Source organism: Nelumbo nucifera, chromosome 3, assembly GCF_055504915.1.
Source record: "Nelumbo nucifera cultivar China Antique chromosome 3, China Antique-T2T, whole genome shotgun sequence".
Taxonomy (NCBI): domain Eukaryota; kingdom Viridiplantae; phylum Streptophyta; class Magnoliopsida; order Proteales; family Nelumbonaceae; genus Nelumbo; species Nelumbo nucifera.
In genome coordinates this window covers 37,862,513-37,878,454 of record NC_142651.1, presented here as the reverse complement: position 1 = coordinate 37,878,454, position 15,942 = coordinate 37,862,513, and the positions used below count along the sequence as shown (strand labels likewise).

The 15,942-nt window shown below is 41.0% G+C and overlaps 1 protein-coding gene and 1 long non-coding RNA gene across 8 annotated transcripts in view; one reads left to right on the top strand and one right to left on the bottom strand.

Moving 5' to 3' along the window:
- The window catches only part of EMB2191 (Cytidine/deoxycytidylate deaminase family protein), a 66,233-nt gene extending 52,429 nt beyond the window's left edge, over window positions 1-13,804 (bottom strand). For 2 of the 7 annotated variants that reach the window (XR_016084017.1, XM_088901066.1), the window contains exon 1: window positions 13,382-13,799. The gene's annotated coding sequence lies outside the window, so the exon portion shown is untranslated. Of the gene's footprint in view, window positions 1-2,244; window positions 9,380-10,279; window positions 10,339-10,437; window positions 10,503-13,381 lie in introns of all 7 variants that reach the window. The other 5 variants (XM_010253952.3, XM_088901060.1, XM_088901059.1 and 2 more) reach the window with 5 other exon arrangements.
- On the top strand, window positions 10,464-13,044 carry LOC104593913 (uncharacterized). Its single transcript, XR_734656.3, has 2 exons — window positions 10,464-12,317; window positions 12,715-13,044. It is a non-coding gene; the product is annotated as an uncharacterized LOC104593913 (long non-coding RNA).
- Window positions 13,805-15,942: the final 2,138 nt, after the last annotated feature.

Below are 15,942 nucleotides of genomic sequence, written 5' to 3'. Positions count from 1 at the left end.
CTCCTCCATCCGAAGGCTCACTGAAGTTGAACTTTGATGGAAGTAGCTTGGGTAATCCAGGATTATCTGAAATGGGGATGCTTTGAGAAATGAGAAGGGAGAAATTTTGTTGCTCTATTCAGGTCCCTTGGGAATTGGGGACTCCGTTAGGGCAGAACTTTTAGCTGTTGTACAAGGGTGCAATTTGCAAACCAGCTGGGGGTACAACACCTAACGATTGAGGGGGATTCCAAAGTGGTGGTGGGTTGGTTGAAAAATCCTGAAGAGGCTATGTGGCGTTACAAGAATGAAATGAAGAAATTTAGTTGGTTGACAAGGAATATGTTGGTCACTGTACAGTGGTGGGGAGATTAGCAAATACTTTGTCAGATGTGTTAGCCAAGCAAGGGGTAAATAGGGAAGAATTGTTTTCGGCTCAGTTGTGATTCTTGCTTTTCTTTCCTAGTTTACTTGTAAGATTCAAGGAGGGGCTGCAGCTCGCGCCTCTCCTTGGGATGTTGTATGAACTCACTCTAAATCAGCTTCTGAATTAATAAATTTATTATCATTCATCAAAAAAAGTCCAATAAAAATATGGGTTAAATACACTTGAACCATCTGACAATTATCTAAAGTATCCCTAAGATTTAAACACTACTTAAAATACCCCCTGTAAGTGGTGTGGTAAGGCTGAGTATAGTGGTCTCCTTGAAGGACGAAGAAAGGCTAGAGGTAACAGGGTAGCGGAGATGAGCAAGGGTTCTAGGATTGATAGAATTGTGTCCCTCTATGCCCACCTTTTTATAAGGGGAGATCCCAAGGTCCTTAAGGGAAGGAGCCAAAAAGGGATTTGACTCCCATTTGGAAAGGGAATCTTCAATTCAGTGTTTGTTGCCAGGACACTACTGAGGGTTCGCCACGTGTCATGCGAGAACTTCCCGAGACGAGGTTTCCTTTCGTCTGGGGGTTCTCACAGTGCATGTGTACTACTTCCTTTTGCGGGTCTCCTATGTCAACGTGTTGTCAAGGACAATCTCGACGTGTCTTATCCAAGGCTTCGTCATCTACTCAATATTGAGCATAATCGCAATCGCACAACGGTCTCTTTTCATTTGGCGTGTATTCCGCAATAGCTCACGATCCTGTTGTGATGCGGTCCTTTACGTGTTATTGTGATTTTATTTTGATGCAGACATTGTGATTAGAGTTACAATGAATTACATATACTTACACCCCCAAGGTATAATGTGATTATGGTTGCAACTTGGGCCAAGTTAGCTTGAACCTAGCCCAAAAAAGTAGGGTTAGGTCGGGTAGTTTGAAGTTGGGGTTAGGGTTAAGGTTGAAAAGTACGAATTTGACTTAACTATGGGTTGGGTTAGGGTTGAGGAATTAACCAATCCAACCCAAACCTGACTTAACTTCATATTTGCATGTATAAATATGTATTTATGCACGTAAGTACTTATTATATGTGTGTTCACTATTCATGCAAGTTTGTGCATGCAACCATGCATCTATAAATGTATATATCTATATATTTATGTATTTTTTTTTACTTCAAGTATTTATGTATTTATGCATATAGTATTTATGTATATGTATGTGTGCATCTATATTGTATGTTAAAAATTTATAGTTAAAGGCATTTTTTCTAAAACATGATAATCATGTTCCTTTAGACATAAAATACTAATAGTGAACTAACATGAACTCTAAAAGTCTAAGAAATAAGTACATCTGGCAAAAGGAAACAGAGAAGTCAGGCCAACTTGAGACTAACCTAAACCTAAACCCAACCCAAGCTCGACTTGAACCCAAGGATTGGGTTTGAGTTAGGATTGGGGGCTCAAGAACTTGGGTTGGGTTAGGATTGACCTCAACCCAATCTAACCCACCCCAACTTGCACCCTTAGACATGATATAACACATGCTACCTTTCTGTTAGTTGGCCATCACATTCCATTTACATGTGACATTACATGACTCATTTAAAATTTGAAAATTCCAATTGTGTCCTCTACAGTAAACATGAAGCAGGCATAGTTGCATGGTGAAGTACCTTTTGGTACTACACATAACAACCACCGGTCCACTTTCCCTCTCCCTTTCTTTCCTTTTTTTCTTCTTCTCTCTTCTTCGTTCCTCTCCATCTTCCCCAATATTTATTTGATGATCAGTTCAGGTACATCTAAGGTTCATGCTCTTGGGCGTAACTAGAGAACTCTACATAAGCTCTTAAGTGGGAGAAGTTCAAGGAGATACCTTTAGGTATAACTGGTCTTCAAGCTCGAGCCGGAACCCAGTCCAACCACTGGGCCTAGATCTTAGGCTTCTAAGCCCAGCCCTCATAAAAGCCTGAGGCCTGAGCCCAATCACCGCTATTGAGATGGCATCGCTGTTCACCGTTGTTGAGGATGGGGTCGCCACTGTTGATGGAAGATGGTATCCAGTTGCTCAGCTCAACGGTCGTCACTATTGAAGATGGGGTCGCCGGCTTGCCGCTGTTGATGGACAATGGTACCCAGTTGGTCGCTCAATCTGTCGCTTGCGTAAAAGGGTTGAGGAATGAAAAAGTAGAGAGTATGCTATCGAATGAAAAAGTAAGAAACAGGTTGGGGAGAGAGTATCGAGTGAAATAGGGTTAGAAGTTAGATTATCTGGGGGTGTTGTTTTGGGTGGGGGTGGGGGTGGGGTGGGGGAGGGGATTTCTTTACTTTCTGTAGGGAAATTTCTTATGACCCATTAGGGTAGGTGAAGACGGTTGTCTTCTGAGCATGTGAAGAAACTATTTCACGAAAGAAAAAAGATGGAGTTCTCACCGGCGAGAAGGTGGAGGAAAATGTTGAAAGTTGAAGCAAAAACCTTTGTGATGGAGGAGGTGTGGATTAGGGGAGCCCAAGCACTGAAGATAGTTGAACTAAGAAGAGCTCCCCTCGTCCTTCCAGAAAAAGCTGTTTTTTGGTTCAGGGGTGTGCTAGAAGATGCAAAGAACTCTTCACAGGTGAAAGCACAAAAAAACTACCATACTGAAGTAGGAAGAAAATATGTTGCAGATAGGAGAGAAAATAAAAAGGGGAGGTACGTTGGAATATATGAGTATTTTCGTGAAGGTTTGAAACAATATACCTGTTTCCCGGAAGGAAGAAAGGCCTCGGGCTGGGATAAGGTTATTCAAGCAATTCAGGAGTTCTCCAACACAGCTTTGAAAGGCAGAAAAGGGAAGGAAAAAAATGTCAAATGAAGAAGAGAAACAAAAAGCGTTGAAGGAGAAGGAGATTTGGAGCGAAGATGAAATGCTGGGTGAGGAAGTAAAAGATGTATGTCTAGCTGCACATGTGGGAAAGCTTAAAATGTGGGTAAACGCCTCCAAAGAAGACAGGGTGGTTATTTCAGCAAAAGGAATTGTAGGAGATTGGACTGGCCTAGGGGAAGAAGTGAAACAGTTACTAAAGGTCTCAGGCAGGGTAGTAATAAAACCCTCCGATGGGAAGAAAGCAGTGTTATTATTACCTGAAGAAGTGCAGGTGGATGTACCCTTGTCGGCTATAACTAAGCAAGGCATGGTGATAGTAGAGAGGTGGTCTCCCTGTTCTAATGAAAAAATTGTCAAGCCAATAAAGGATATTGAACTGAGAATCCTAGGGTTGCCATTTCATCTCTGGAACTTGGAAGTTTTTACAAAAATTGCAAAACTTTGTGGAGGAGAACTGCTAGACTTCGTTGCTGATGATTTGAGAGCAGCCGTAGTCCAACTAGGAGGAGAAAAACCTGAGTTAATCCCTCGTCTTCTGGAAGTTTACACAGATGCGGTGGAATACAAAGCATGGATTACTACGTCCTTGAAGCTCAGTGGTGGAAGGAAGGGCGTCCTGAGGAAGACGACGATGACGTGGCAAGTCTACCAGGTCAGTGCAGTCAAAGGCAGCGACAGAATGAAAAGAAAAGTATCACGAGTAAGGAAACTGTGACTCTGGAGAAGACAAAGACAGAGAAATTTCTTCCTCTACTTATCAACAAATCAGGCTCAGGAGTTCAAACCCCAACGGCTAAATTCAGATCATTTGCCCAGGTGGTTGCGTCAAAATCTGAAGATAGCTGGACACTGGGCTTTGTGGTTTGAAGGGGGCAGCTGGTGAAACAGGACTGCAAGCTAATGGGCCGAAACAGTCACGTGGGCACGTGGGGCCAGGTAAAAAAAGCCCAGCTTTAAGGCCGAAAGTAACTGGGCCAAATCCAGTTGGGCCAGCAAACAAAGGTGGACCAAACTTGAGGACGTCATGTGACTTCTTAATAAGTCATGTGATAGGAGGGAGGAATCGAGTGACACCAGACGCTTCTCCCGGTCTATCTTCATCCCAACCCAAGACAAACCAACTGGATAAGCAGCGAGACCAGAACAGTGAGGGAGGAGTATGGACATGGAAACCCAGGCTGGTTTCCTACTCTATTAGCCCAGAAAAACCAAACCCAAGGTACGATCGGCAAAGGAAAAAGGACGATGTGTTTGATACGGATTGGATCAGCTGCGATGAGGAGAATACAGAGGATGAAGTTTTTACAGCTTCCCCTAGTCCAGAAAGTGTGGAAAGCAAATCAAAAGCTTTGATGGACTCGGTGGAGGCGAACAGTCTAGCCTTATTATTTGAAGAGCATTTTAATGGATTGGAAGTAGAGGCAATGTCGGTGGAAAAGGCAAGTCCTTCGGTGGAGGGGGAAACTCAGTCAGAAAGGGACGGAAAACCAGAAAATGCACAAGATCAAGAACAAGACTGACTGTAGTAGAACTCTCCCACTGGCTCTCGGCAAGGCAACGACATACCCCATACCCCCGAATTCTTATCCAAGTATTGATCCAAAGAGTGTCACCCCTGGCAAAAGGCTAAGTCTCAAAAACCAGAATTCTCCGAATCCTAGTGTGTCTCCCTCTCAATCACAAGGTATGATGTCTCCTTTGGTTTTGATGGGTACTAATCTTTCTTCTAGTCACTCACAGGGGAGACCAGCCCGACATCCAAGTCTGCCACTGCTAGTGCTTCAACAGAAGTAGTGGGTAGTGATGAGATGCCAACAGTTGATGGGGAAGAAGGTGAAAGAATCTAGGAGATGATTTTGGAGATCTTTAGGATCATGGTGAAGGATGAACTAGAAAGTGAAGAGAAAGGGTGGGGAGGGTGACAGTCCTCTTTCTAGGCCAGAAGAGGTGAGGAAGGATTTAAAAGCTTTGACTACAAGGAAAAAATGATCACAAAAAAATAATAGGAGAAATAGGGTTAGAAAAAGGGTCAGAAAGGAAAAGCTGAGTGAGCAAAAGGGTCGAAGCAAGAACATAGGAGGCTCAAACAAGAAAAGGAAAAAGAAGCTAACTGAGGTGGAGAGTTTGCAATGTAATGTAGTGTATGATAAAGGGAGCGTTGGAAGAAAAGATAGGAAAAGGTAGAGCAGAGGGTGTGAATAAAAAGGGGGACAGAGTTTAGTTTGTTTCTATATGAAGATTTTAAGCTGGAATGTAAGAGGTTTGGGAAGAGCAAATAAAAGAAGAGCAATAAGAGAGCTGTTAAGAAAGGAGAAGCCAGACTTTGTGCTGATTCAAGAGTCCAAATTGATGGATGTGGAAAGGAGGTGGATAAGACAGATTTGGACTGCTAGGGGAATTAGTTGGGCCTTCTCACAATCTTGGGGATCTTCTGGAGGAATCATCACTATATGGAAGAACAATAATTTTGAATGTATGGAAGAACTGATAAGAAACTTTTCAGTCTCAATCAAGACAAAAAAAAAAGACAGATGGTTTTGTTTGGGTTCTAACCAATGTCTATGGGCCGAATTCTTACAAGGAGAGAGAAGATTTCTGGGAAGAGTTGGCAGCAATCAGGGGTCTGTGGGAGGGCCCATGGTGTTTGGGGGGTGATTTCAATGTGATTAGGTTCCTTCAGAAAACAAATAACCCTAGCCATAGGATTACCTCCAGCATGAGAAAATTCAATCTGTTTGTAGATACAAATGAACTGAGAGAGCTGCTCCTTCTCCAAGCAAAGTTCACTTGGTCTAATTTTCAAGAGATACCTATTTGTTGCAAGATAGACAAATTTCTCTTTTCTCTAGATTGGGAGGAAGGGTGACGGAGTCTAATAGTTAGGGCCTTACCTAGAACTACTTCAGATCACTATCCTATCAGCATCTCTGAAAAAAGAGTGGGAGGAGGGCTCTGCCCTTTTAGGTTTGAGAACATGTAGCTGCTACATCCGGATTTCAAGTCAAAAGTGAAAGAATGGTGGGAAGAAGACCAAGTGGAGTTTAGATGGAATGGTTTTAGATTTAACAAAAAACTGCAAAGGTTGAAAGGCAGGATCAAAGAGTGGAATAAGAAAGTTTTTGGATCTTTGGAGGAAAGAAAGACACTCATCTCACATAGAATAGAGGAATTAGATGAGCTGGAAGGGGAAAGGATAATAAGAGAGGAAGAGAAATCTGAGAGGTGGAGACTAAAGCATGAACTAGAAGAGATTTTGAGGAAAGAGGAGATTAATTGGAGACAGAAGTCTAGATGTAGGTGGCTAAAGGAAGGTGATGGCAATACAAGTTTTTTCCACTTAGTAGCAAATGGGAGAAAAAGATGAAACTCTATTGTTCAGCTAGTGTGGAATGGACAAACCCTAACTAGGGAGGAGGATATAGCACAAGCTTTTGTGGATCACTTCAAAGGTATTTTTAATAGTCAGGGAGGTCTCAGAGAGCCCCTAGAAAATTTTGATTGGAGAAGAGGTCGTAGGGTATTGATGGAATCCCTGGAGAAGACTTTTGAAGTCCAAGAAATAAAAGAAGCTATATTCTCTATGGAAAGATCCAAAGCCTCAGGCCTAGATGGTTTTACGATGGCTTTTCTTCAAGATTGTTGGGAAATTGTGGGTGCTGATTTAGTGGAAGTTTTTGCTGAATTCTTTGAGAGGGAAAAATTCAACTCAAGGGCAAATGCCACCTTTACCACTTTGATCCCTAAGACCCTAGATGCCTCCCACCAAAAAGATTTTAGACCCATAAGCCTTGTGGGTAGCATGTATAAAATTATCTCCAAGGTGTTAGCTGAGAGGATTAAAAAAGTTTTTTCATCATTAATCTCTCCAAATCAATGAGCTTTTGTGTTTGGAAGACAAATCATAGACCAAATCCTTATTGCAAATGAGTGTGTGGAGTTTAAAAAACGGAGAAAGGAAAAAGGGCTAATTTGCAAATTGGACCTGAAGAAAGCCTATGATTTGGTGGATTGGGATTTCCTTCTAAAAGTGTTAAGGTTGAGAGGTTTTGGAGCGAGATTGTGCAAATGGATAAGGGGTTGTATTTCCTCCTGTCATTATTCCATCTTGGTTAATGGAGTTGCCAGAGATTTCTTTCCAGCCAAAAGGGGCCTTTGACAAGGAGAGCCCCTATCCCCCTTCCTCTTCACTCTAATAGCATATGTGTTTAGTGATTTGATCTCAAGGGCTGATGCCAACAATTTGATACGAGGTTGGAGAATTGGAAGAAATAATGTGGTGATTACTCATTTACAATTTGCAAATGATATTCTAATTTTTTGTGAAGAAGAAAATGAGGACTTGACAAATTTACAGAGGGTGGTATCCCTGTTTGAAAAGGTCTCCAACCTCAAAGTAAACTGGAGCAAAAGTTGTGTAGCAAGGCTAAAGAGAGAGGAGAGGTTGAAAGCTTAGCTAGATTGTTGTGTTGTGAAGTAGGTGAGTGGCCTCTACAGTACCTTGGTCTACCCTTGGGAGGGAACCCGACTTTTGTCAACTTCTGGGATCCAGTAGTGGAAAGATTCACAAAAAGGCTTGCTGGTTGGAAGAGAAATGTGGGGTAGAATAACCCTAATAAAGTCAACATTGACTAATTTGTCAATCTATTACCTCTCAACCTTTAGGATCCCCTTAAAAGTGGCCAATAAACTGGAGAAACTGATGAGAGACTTCTTGTGGGAGCCAGGGGATACAAGAAAGGATCATTTGGTAAAATGGGAGGTGGTTTCAAGGAGTAGGGATAGTGGAGGCCTAGGGGTAGGAAACATTAAACTTAGGAACTTGGCACTACTGGGTAAATGGTTGTGGAGATTTCCCTTGGAACAAGACAACTTATGGCATAAGGTCATTGTAAGCATCCATGGCATGGCAAACAACGAATGGGACGCTGGCCTTGATCCTAGGGCAACAAGGGCTTCTCCTTGGAACGGAATTCACGATTTGCTACCGTCTTTCCTTCAGCTAGACAGGATAGTAGAATCTAGTCAGAGTCCACCTCTGGCTCCTATACCCGTGCCTCTTTCTTCTCTGCCCTCCTTCATTCCCCGCACCCAGGAGGCTCCTTTCCTACAAAGGAAGTCTGGTGTATTCCTATACCCCCAAAAATAAGAGCCTTTTGTTGGGAGGTGGTGCTCCAGAAATTAATACTCTGGATAATTTACAAAAAAGAAGGCCAAATCATTGCCTCTCCCCTCATGTTTGTTGCCTTTGTTTGGGAAATGGTGAGACAGTTACGCATCTATTACTTTCTTGTCCCTTTGCTTCTTGTGTGTGGAATTGGTTCTCTTCCTTATTTGGCTGCAGGTGGACCTCTCCTCCAGATGTGGCAAGTCTTTTCAACCCAAGCTTCTTCCTCCTATCAAAGAAAAGGGGGAGAGTGATGTGGAGGGCAACAAGAGCAGCCATTCTTTGGTCTTTATGGGAAGAAAGGAATAACAGAATATTCCAAGGGGCACAAAGAACAACAGAACAAATTATTGGCTGCGTAGCCATTAAAGTCATACATTGGCTGAAAGTAAGTGACTTATTTAATGACTTTTCAGTGGATGATTTATAAAGGGGATGGTCAGCAGTGGCAAACTCTTCAACCGAACAGCCTGTCCCTCAGCCTTCTTGGACACCTGCAGCACAACAAAGGGCCAAATTAAACTTTGATGGAAGCTCCATGGGTAACCCAGGACCCTCGGGTGTTGGGGGAGTCTTTAGGGATGGGGAGGACAAAATGGTTGCACACTATATTCCGGTCCCATAGGAGTGGGAGACTCTATGAGAGCTGAAATTTTGGCTATACTACAAGGCCTGAGATTTGCAAAACAATGGGAATTTCAGAACTTGGAGGTGGAAGGGGACTCTAAATTGATAATAGGATGGCTGCAAACAAAGAGTTTGGGTGTATGGAAGTTTAGACAGCAAATAAGGGAAATAATCTGCTTGGTAAGCGAAGTTGGAGTAACTTTCCAATGGGTCAGGAGATCAGCAAATTCTGTGGCAGATAGCTTGGCAAAACAGGGGACTTTCGGGGAAAACTTTTTTTGGGTTGTACTGTAATCCTTGATGTCAGGTTGTTGACAGTGCAAGATGTAATTTGATATCCTTAATGAAAGTCACTGTTTCCAATCAAAAAAAAGGGTTAGATTTAGAAAATATAAAATATTATTATATTTTTAATAATATATATATATATATATTAATATTGTCGGCTTGGGTCGGGCTATCATGTAAATTTCAGAGCCTAGCCCGAAATTAAGTCGGGCTTAGATCATTAGGCCCAAGCTCGGGCGCACAGGCCTAATAATATGTCCAAGCCCGTCTAGGGTCGGGCTGTCGGGCTACCCAAACCATGAATAGGTCTAGTGGGGATGTTTGGCGAGATACTTTCCCTACAAGCACTTATTTTAGTATAAATGACAATTTTAACCCCCATATTACCCATATAAACAATGCTTTTCAATATTATATTATACATTTGAAGGAAGTTCACCACATCACCATGCCATGACACATGGGAATCTATGTGGGCCCACACATTGAGTGCCACGTCGACCACCACGTCCCATTAATAGAAAAAAGGAATAATAATGATAATAATGACAAATAACAACAATAATAGTGATAATATTAACAAAAAATGATAATAGGATAATAATAAAAACAACAATAATAATAATAATAATCAAGAAACACCAAAATGTAATCACATATTTCAGCATATTATTATTCAAATATTTCAACATATTATTATTTACATATTTCAGCCTAATTTTTATTCATATTTCAGTATATTATTTTTCACATATTTCAGCATATACAATGTGCAATAAAAATCCAAAAAAGAACATAGTATCACAAAAAAAATCATATTAATAAAACCACAATCAACATGTTGATTAAAGAAAAATAATATTGCAAAATATTTTTCACATATTTTGCTCACAATCCAGTTTTTAGCAAAATATTACAAAAAAAAAGTAATCATAGATCAAAAACAAGGAAGGAGGATGGCCAACCTGATGTCTTCGGTGATTCTACAGTGAGAATGGCATGAAATCCACCCAAAAACCTAAATCTAGTAAGCAACATCGAGAAAAGTGTTTCAAGTGGTAAATACTTGAAAAATAATAATCTTGAAAACATGAAAAAAAATGGTTCAAAACATGTAACCGACCTGATCACCAGTGAGTTCGTAGGTGGTTCGGTGGTTGCTGCTCGCTCAAAGTACAGGTTCCACCACTGGTATGCTCAGGTTTGGTCAAATGAGGAAGATGATATTTTGAGAACACATGGAGAAATTTTGGGAATTTTAAAAAATATCAGGGATTGAACCGTCCCAAAAAGTTCGACCATTCACTTATTTAAGAAGTGCTTAAAAAAAGCCACTTTGAAGTTGCTTTCTTAATAAGCACTTTTCATTACTTTTTTACCAAACATGGGCAAGTGCTTACTTTCCACCTAATGTGTGGTCCTGACACTTATTTTAAGTACTTATTACAAGTGAAATCAAACAGGGCCTTATGGCTACGGGTCAAATTGTTTGATGCAAACAGTTGAACTATTGACCTAGAAAATGGTGGCAAGAGTGGTTCCTGATGAGGGATGATTTGGCCTTCCGATTATACCATGCTACGTGGCAAGTCCGAACCGCTTTATGACACTTCGGTGCCACATGTCGTTGGACCTCATCCTACTTGGCCAGCCTAAGCCACCCTCTACGAATCAGACCTCAACCAATGGGAGACCTACAGACCGCTCGACAACAGACTGGAGCACATCACCTTGAAGGCATAAGTTGATGACTCCAGCAACAGACCTGTCTCTCCCAACCCAGGAAACTGTCAACCTGCATGACTAGCCGACCTCTGGGGTACCGACCTATGTGACGTGTTCAACCTCATCCACTCACCTCAACTATTGGTCCCTAAGAACATGGTAACAATGTAATAGCTATGTTCTCTGGCCCAATTGGAGTGGGAGACTCTTTGAGGGCTGAGGTGTTAGCAGCTTTGGAAGGGGTACAAAGGGCCAAAGACCTTAATGTCAAGAAATTGATTATAGAGGGAGATTTTGTGATTGTAGTGGACTAGCTAAAAGAAGACACCTCTAAGATGTGGAGCTACAGTGATGAAAAGAGAAAGTTCAAATGGCTGATCAAGAATATGGAAGTTCAATGTACTTGGGTAAAGAGAAACGCCAATTCCTTTGCTGATGGATTAGCTAGGCAAGGGGTTAATAGGGTTTTTGGGTTCTGGGCTCAATTGTAATTGTTGTTTTTATTAGTTTGGGTGCATTCCCAACTTCAGGGGAGTTAAGATACCTTAGCTCCTATTTTTTGTAAGTTTACTACCATTTAATGAAATCTGCGGTTATTGATCCAAAAAAAGAGAACATGGTAACATGTTGCCCACCTAACTGTGATAAGCCCGGTTCTATCTGCTTCGCAAGGAACCGGATGAGGATCATCACAATGCCGATACGACATGCCCCGAAGGATACAAATTGTTCCTTTAGTCCTATATTCTTTTATTCTATCATATAATTCTTTGTTAATTTTTTATATCAAAATGTTGTTAGTGAACTCTACAATTTTTTTTATGTTTTACAATTGGATGGTCATGTAAAAACTTTACATCCTAATATTCATGGGGATATTCTTGCTAGAAGAGACCAAAAGCATCACATGGAAGCTCTAAATGGGCATGGGATTGGTGAGTTCTAGTTTTAGTACTCTCTGCATATTGGGCCTATCTATAAAGGCTTGCAAAGAAACATGTCAATGTCCTTTAATTCTTTTTCTTGGTAGATTGGATCTAGTATATAAGTGCATGTCAGTTTACCAATTTTGATGTTGACACTGTTTAGCTTGCAGGGATATTTGATATAGTGGTGGTGAACCTGACAACCTGTGTCCTTTTTATGACAAGGTTTCTACTGCTAGTGGAATATCATTTGAGGATGGAATAGAAAGCATCGACATCGGTGGCCCTGGCATGATCAGAGCCACTGCAAAGTTTGTTTTCTGAGACACAATAATGACATTATATTGGAGAGGTAAGTTAATGTCTGGTAATTTTCCAATAGGCACAACATATATGCTCTACGACTGACAAATCACCCACTCCTAAACCAAAATATACAAAACTCAATGGTCCATTTTACAAGTAGGAATTCCTGGACTGTAATTTCCAGAAAGTTATTCTATCAGGATGATTTTGGAGCAAGATCTCCTAGTTGAAGCTCATCAAGATGGAATCCATGTTAATGAGTTCAACCATCTGCAAAATGGATTGTACATATTTATACTATGTAGTCTATACTATCCTCCTAGTATTTGATGTCAATTATTTAATGTGCTTTGTTTGTCAAGGAAATATAACGAAAACATTTAAAAAAAAATAATGCTTCCTTTAGTAACATTCATATTTTATGTTCTATTTATTTTCAACAGAATCACAAGGATATTTTGGTGGTTGTTGACTCAAGTGACTATCCTGCACTTTTGGAATTCTGAAAGGAAACCAAGATGACCAGCAATTCCGCGGGAAACTTGCTTGGAAGGCTTTCCAGCATGTTGCTTCTTATGATTCTGCAGTTTCTGAGTGGCTGTAGAAGCAGACAATTGGAGGCAAAACTTGGATTCTTTCTTGCCTTCTGCTTTTTCTCAATTTTTCCTGTCCAATTATACCTCAAACTCTTCTTTTTTTCTTTCCCTTTTCTTTGTGGACTAAGTATGCTAATTGTTTTACTGATCAAAAAAGTTCAGGTAATTATTTTTTAATCTCTCTCTCTCTCTCCTCCCTCTCTCTCTCTCCTCCCTCCCTCTCTCTCTCCCTCTCCCTCTCCCTCCCTCTCCCTCCCTCCCTCATCAGAAGGCTGGTGGTATTGCTATTGCTATGCGGGAATCTAAATGATAAAATATCCTCAAGAATTTAACAGGCTTCTCTCAATTAAAATTTCCACGCAACTACTGAGATTTCTGGAGCAGGCTACATCGGCCTTGGGTGAACATCGGATATACGGGAGCTCGACCTCGCTTCAGAAGTAAGCATACCCAGCAACGAGAGTTGGATCATCACAGAAGAAAGTAGAGAAAAAAAATTATGTGCGAGTTTTACCTTGTTCGAATGTCTGGTCGGCACTCGGTTGATGATGCAGGGGAATCTCAGTCCGTTTCAGTGTGGAAATGAGGTTGAAGAACGGTCTATGAGAGCCGGTTTAGATAGGAGACTTCAATTGTGAATATCGTCCAGGGTGAGGGCGATTATTTTCCAGACTTGGCGAGGTCAGACCAGATGCGCCGGTACTGCAACTTCTCCTCTCTAACCGGCGGGGAGAATGAACAGAGGAGCTACGGACGGAAAGGGAGATGAAGGGGAAGAGGAGGGAGAAGTAAATATTAAATAAAAGGAAGGAATCGAAGGAAACCTGAGAATGGGAGGCCTTGTCCGCCGCTACCTGCTGGTCCGAATGTAAGAGACAGTGAACAGTCCCCTCTCTCCTCTCCCATTCGAATAAAATAACAAATAAGAGCTGTGTTTTTTGGATTCTGAGGGGGAGGGGTGGTTTTTGGCAATTTGCGGTCCGGGTCAAATTGGACCAGCCGGGTCTAAGGAGGTTAAACCGGCGGTCTTGGCTTGACGGCCGAAATTTTTGGGCCAAAATGGAAATGATTGAGATAGGTAGAGTGCAGAGAAGGATCTTGCATATGCAGGCCAATGAGATCGGCCAAAATGAAATCTTTCTAATGGATAAATGGGGGATTTTTTATTGAAAATTGGTAAGTTGACTGGAAGGGTTGGATTGGCCCAATTAAATCTGGATTGGGTAGATCTAAAAGGGGCATTGTTCGACCAATCTAGAGCTTAGAAACAAAATCTTTGTGTGATTGAGGGACAAACAAGGGCATATTTGGGTGAAATTCCACAGGGAAGGGTTTTTGGATAGTCTGAGGTGACTGGTAAAGTTTGATTAGGCCAACTAGGCCTGGATCAAAAGGGCTTAGAATCCGATCCATCTAGAGCCTTGAAATGGAATTTAGGTGTGATGGATGGGCAAACAAGGACAGTTCTAGGTGAAATTTCACATGGTAGAGTTTTTGGGTAGTTTGAGGTGATTAGTAAAGTTTGATTTAGCCAACTAGGCTTGGATCGGAAGGGCACAGAATCTAGTCAATCTAGAGCCTTGAAATGGAATCTAGGTGTGATCGCAAGGCAAACAAGGGCAATTTTGGGTGAAATTACACAGCATAGGTTTTTTGGGTAATTTGAGGTGATTAGTAAAGTCTTAGTCTTGGAGGGTCAAGATTGTAAAAATTTAGGTCAATAGGATGTTCTATAACGAAATCTTGGTTTAATGAAATGGCAAATGGGGGAATCTGGGGTTGAAATTTTGTAGGCATGTGTTTTGGTGTGTTTGGACTTTAATGGTGTGGTCCGATTGACTCAGATGTGTTAAAATGAAGGAGATCCGGGTTGCGGGTGTTTTATGTTGACGATAGGCATCGAAATGGAATCTTCAATTTATGAGAGAGTAAATGAATGAATTTTGAGCTAAAAATTCATATGTAGGGGTCTTTTGGCATTCTGTGGTGATTGTCAGGATTTGATTGGTTTAGATGTGTTTGGATCAAGTGGATATGTGTTGTGGGTGCTTTAGGTCTACGATATGAGTCGAAATGAAATCTTTGTTTATTAAGAGGGTAAATGGAAGGGATTTGGGGTTTAAATTTTTTGGGCATATGTTCTATATGGTATTGAGCCTGATGATTGTGTCTGACCTAATGGTTTGAGGTGTAAATGGGGGTCAATTGGGGCCATCAAATCGGTATATTTAACGGTGGATTAAGGGTTGGAAGTTGGGTTTTGTGGCTTTTAGGTGTTTCGGAGAGGTTGGAAGGGTTTGATCAAGAATTTGGGGTGAATTGGCGTTCAAACAATGGACCAAGCAAAAATCGGGTGCTAACAACTACCCGTCTTTGTTGTAAAGTAGAAGACTACAAAACAACAAAGACCAAAAGAATGAGATGAGGGAGGAGGATTAAAGCGAATGAGAGGAATTTCCATGCAACACCATTCTATCATGTTCAAGCCATTTTATCATTGGCAAAGTGACATATTTTGTATCGAGAACCCTTGGAATCAGGGTACATTTGTTGTAAAGAAAAGCATTAAAAACAAATTGAAAACAACGATAAGAACAACTCAAAGTATAAAGTTTGTTTAACTTTGTCAATAGTGAACTTTCTAGCAAGTATGGGATGATCTTGTGGAGTGAGGTCAGCTATTCGCAGTGAGGTGAGAAAGGCATAAAATTGAAAACAATAATGTACCATGCAGTGATGAAAGCAACGATAAAGCCTTGATTAAAATTTACGATGTGCCAGAGTGGCGGAAAATCTGTGTTATGTAGTAGAAAATTTTGATTACGATGCGCTAGATGGCAAAAAAATTGTGTTATGCAATGGAAAATCTGATTTACGATGTACCAAATGGCAGAAAATACTGACTTGTGATGTGCCAAAGTGACGGAAAATCTATGTGATACACAGTGGAAAATTTGATTTACAATGTGCTAGACAACATAAAATTTGTGTTATGTAAACCAATTTGTGATGTGCCAAAGTTGTGGAAAATCATGTGATATACAACGAAAAATCTGATTCATGACATGTCATATG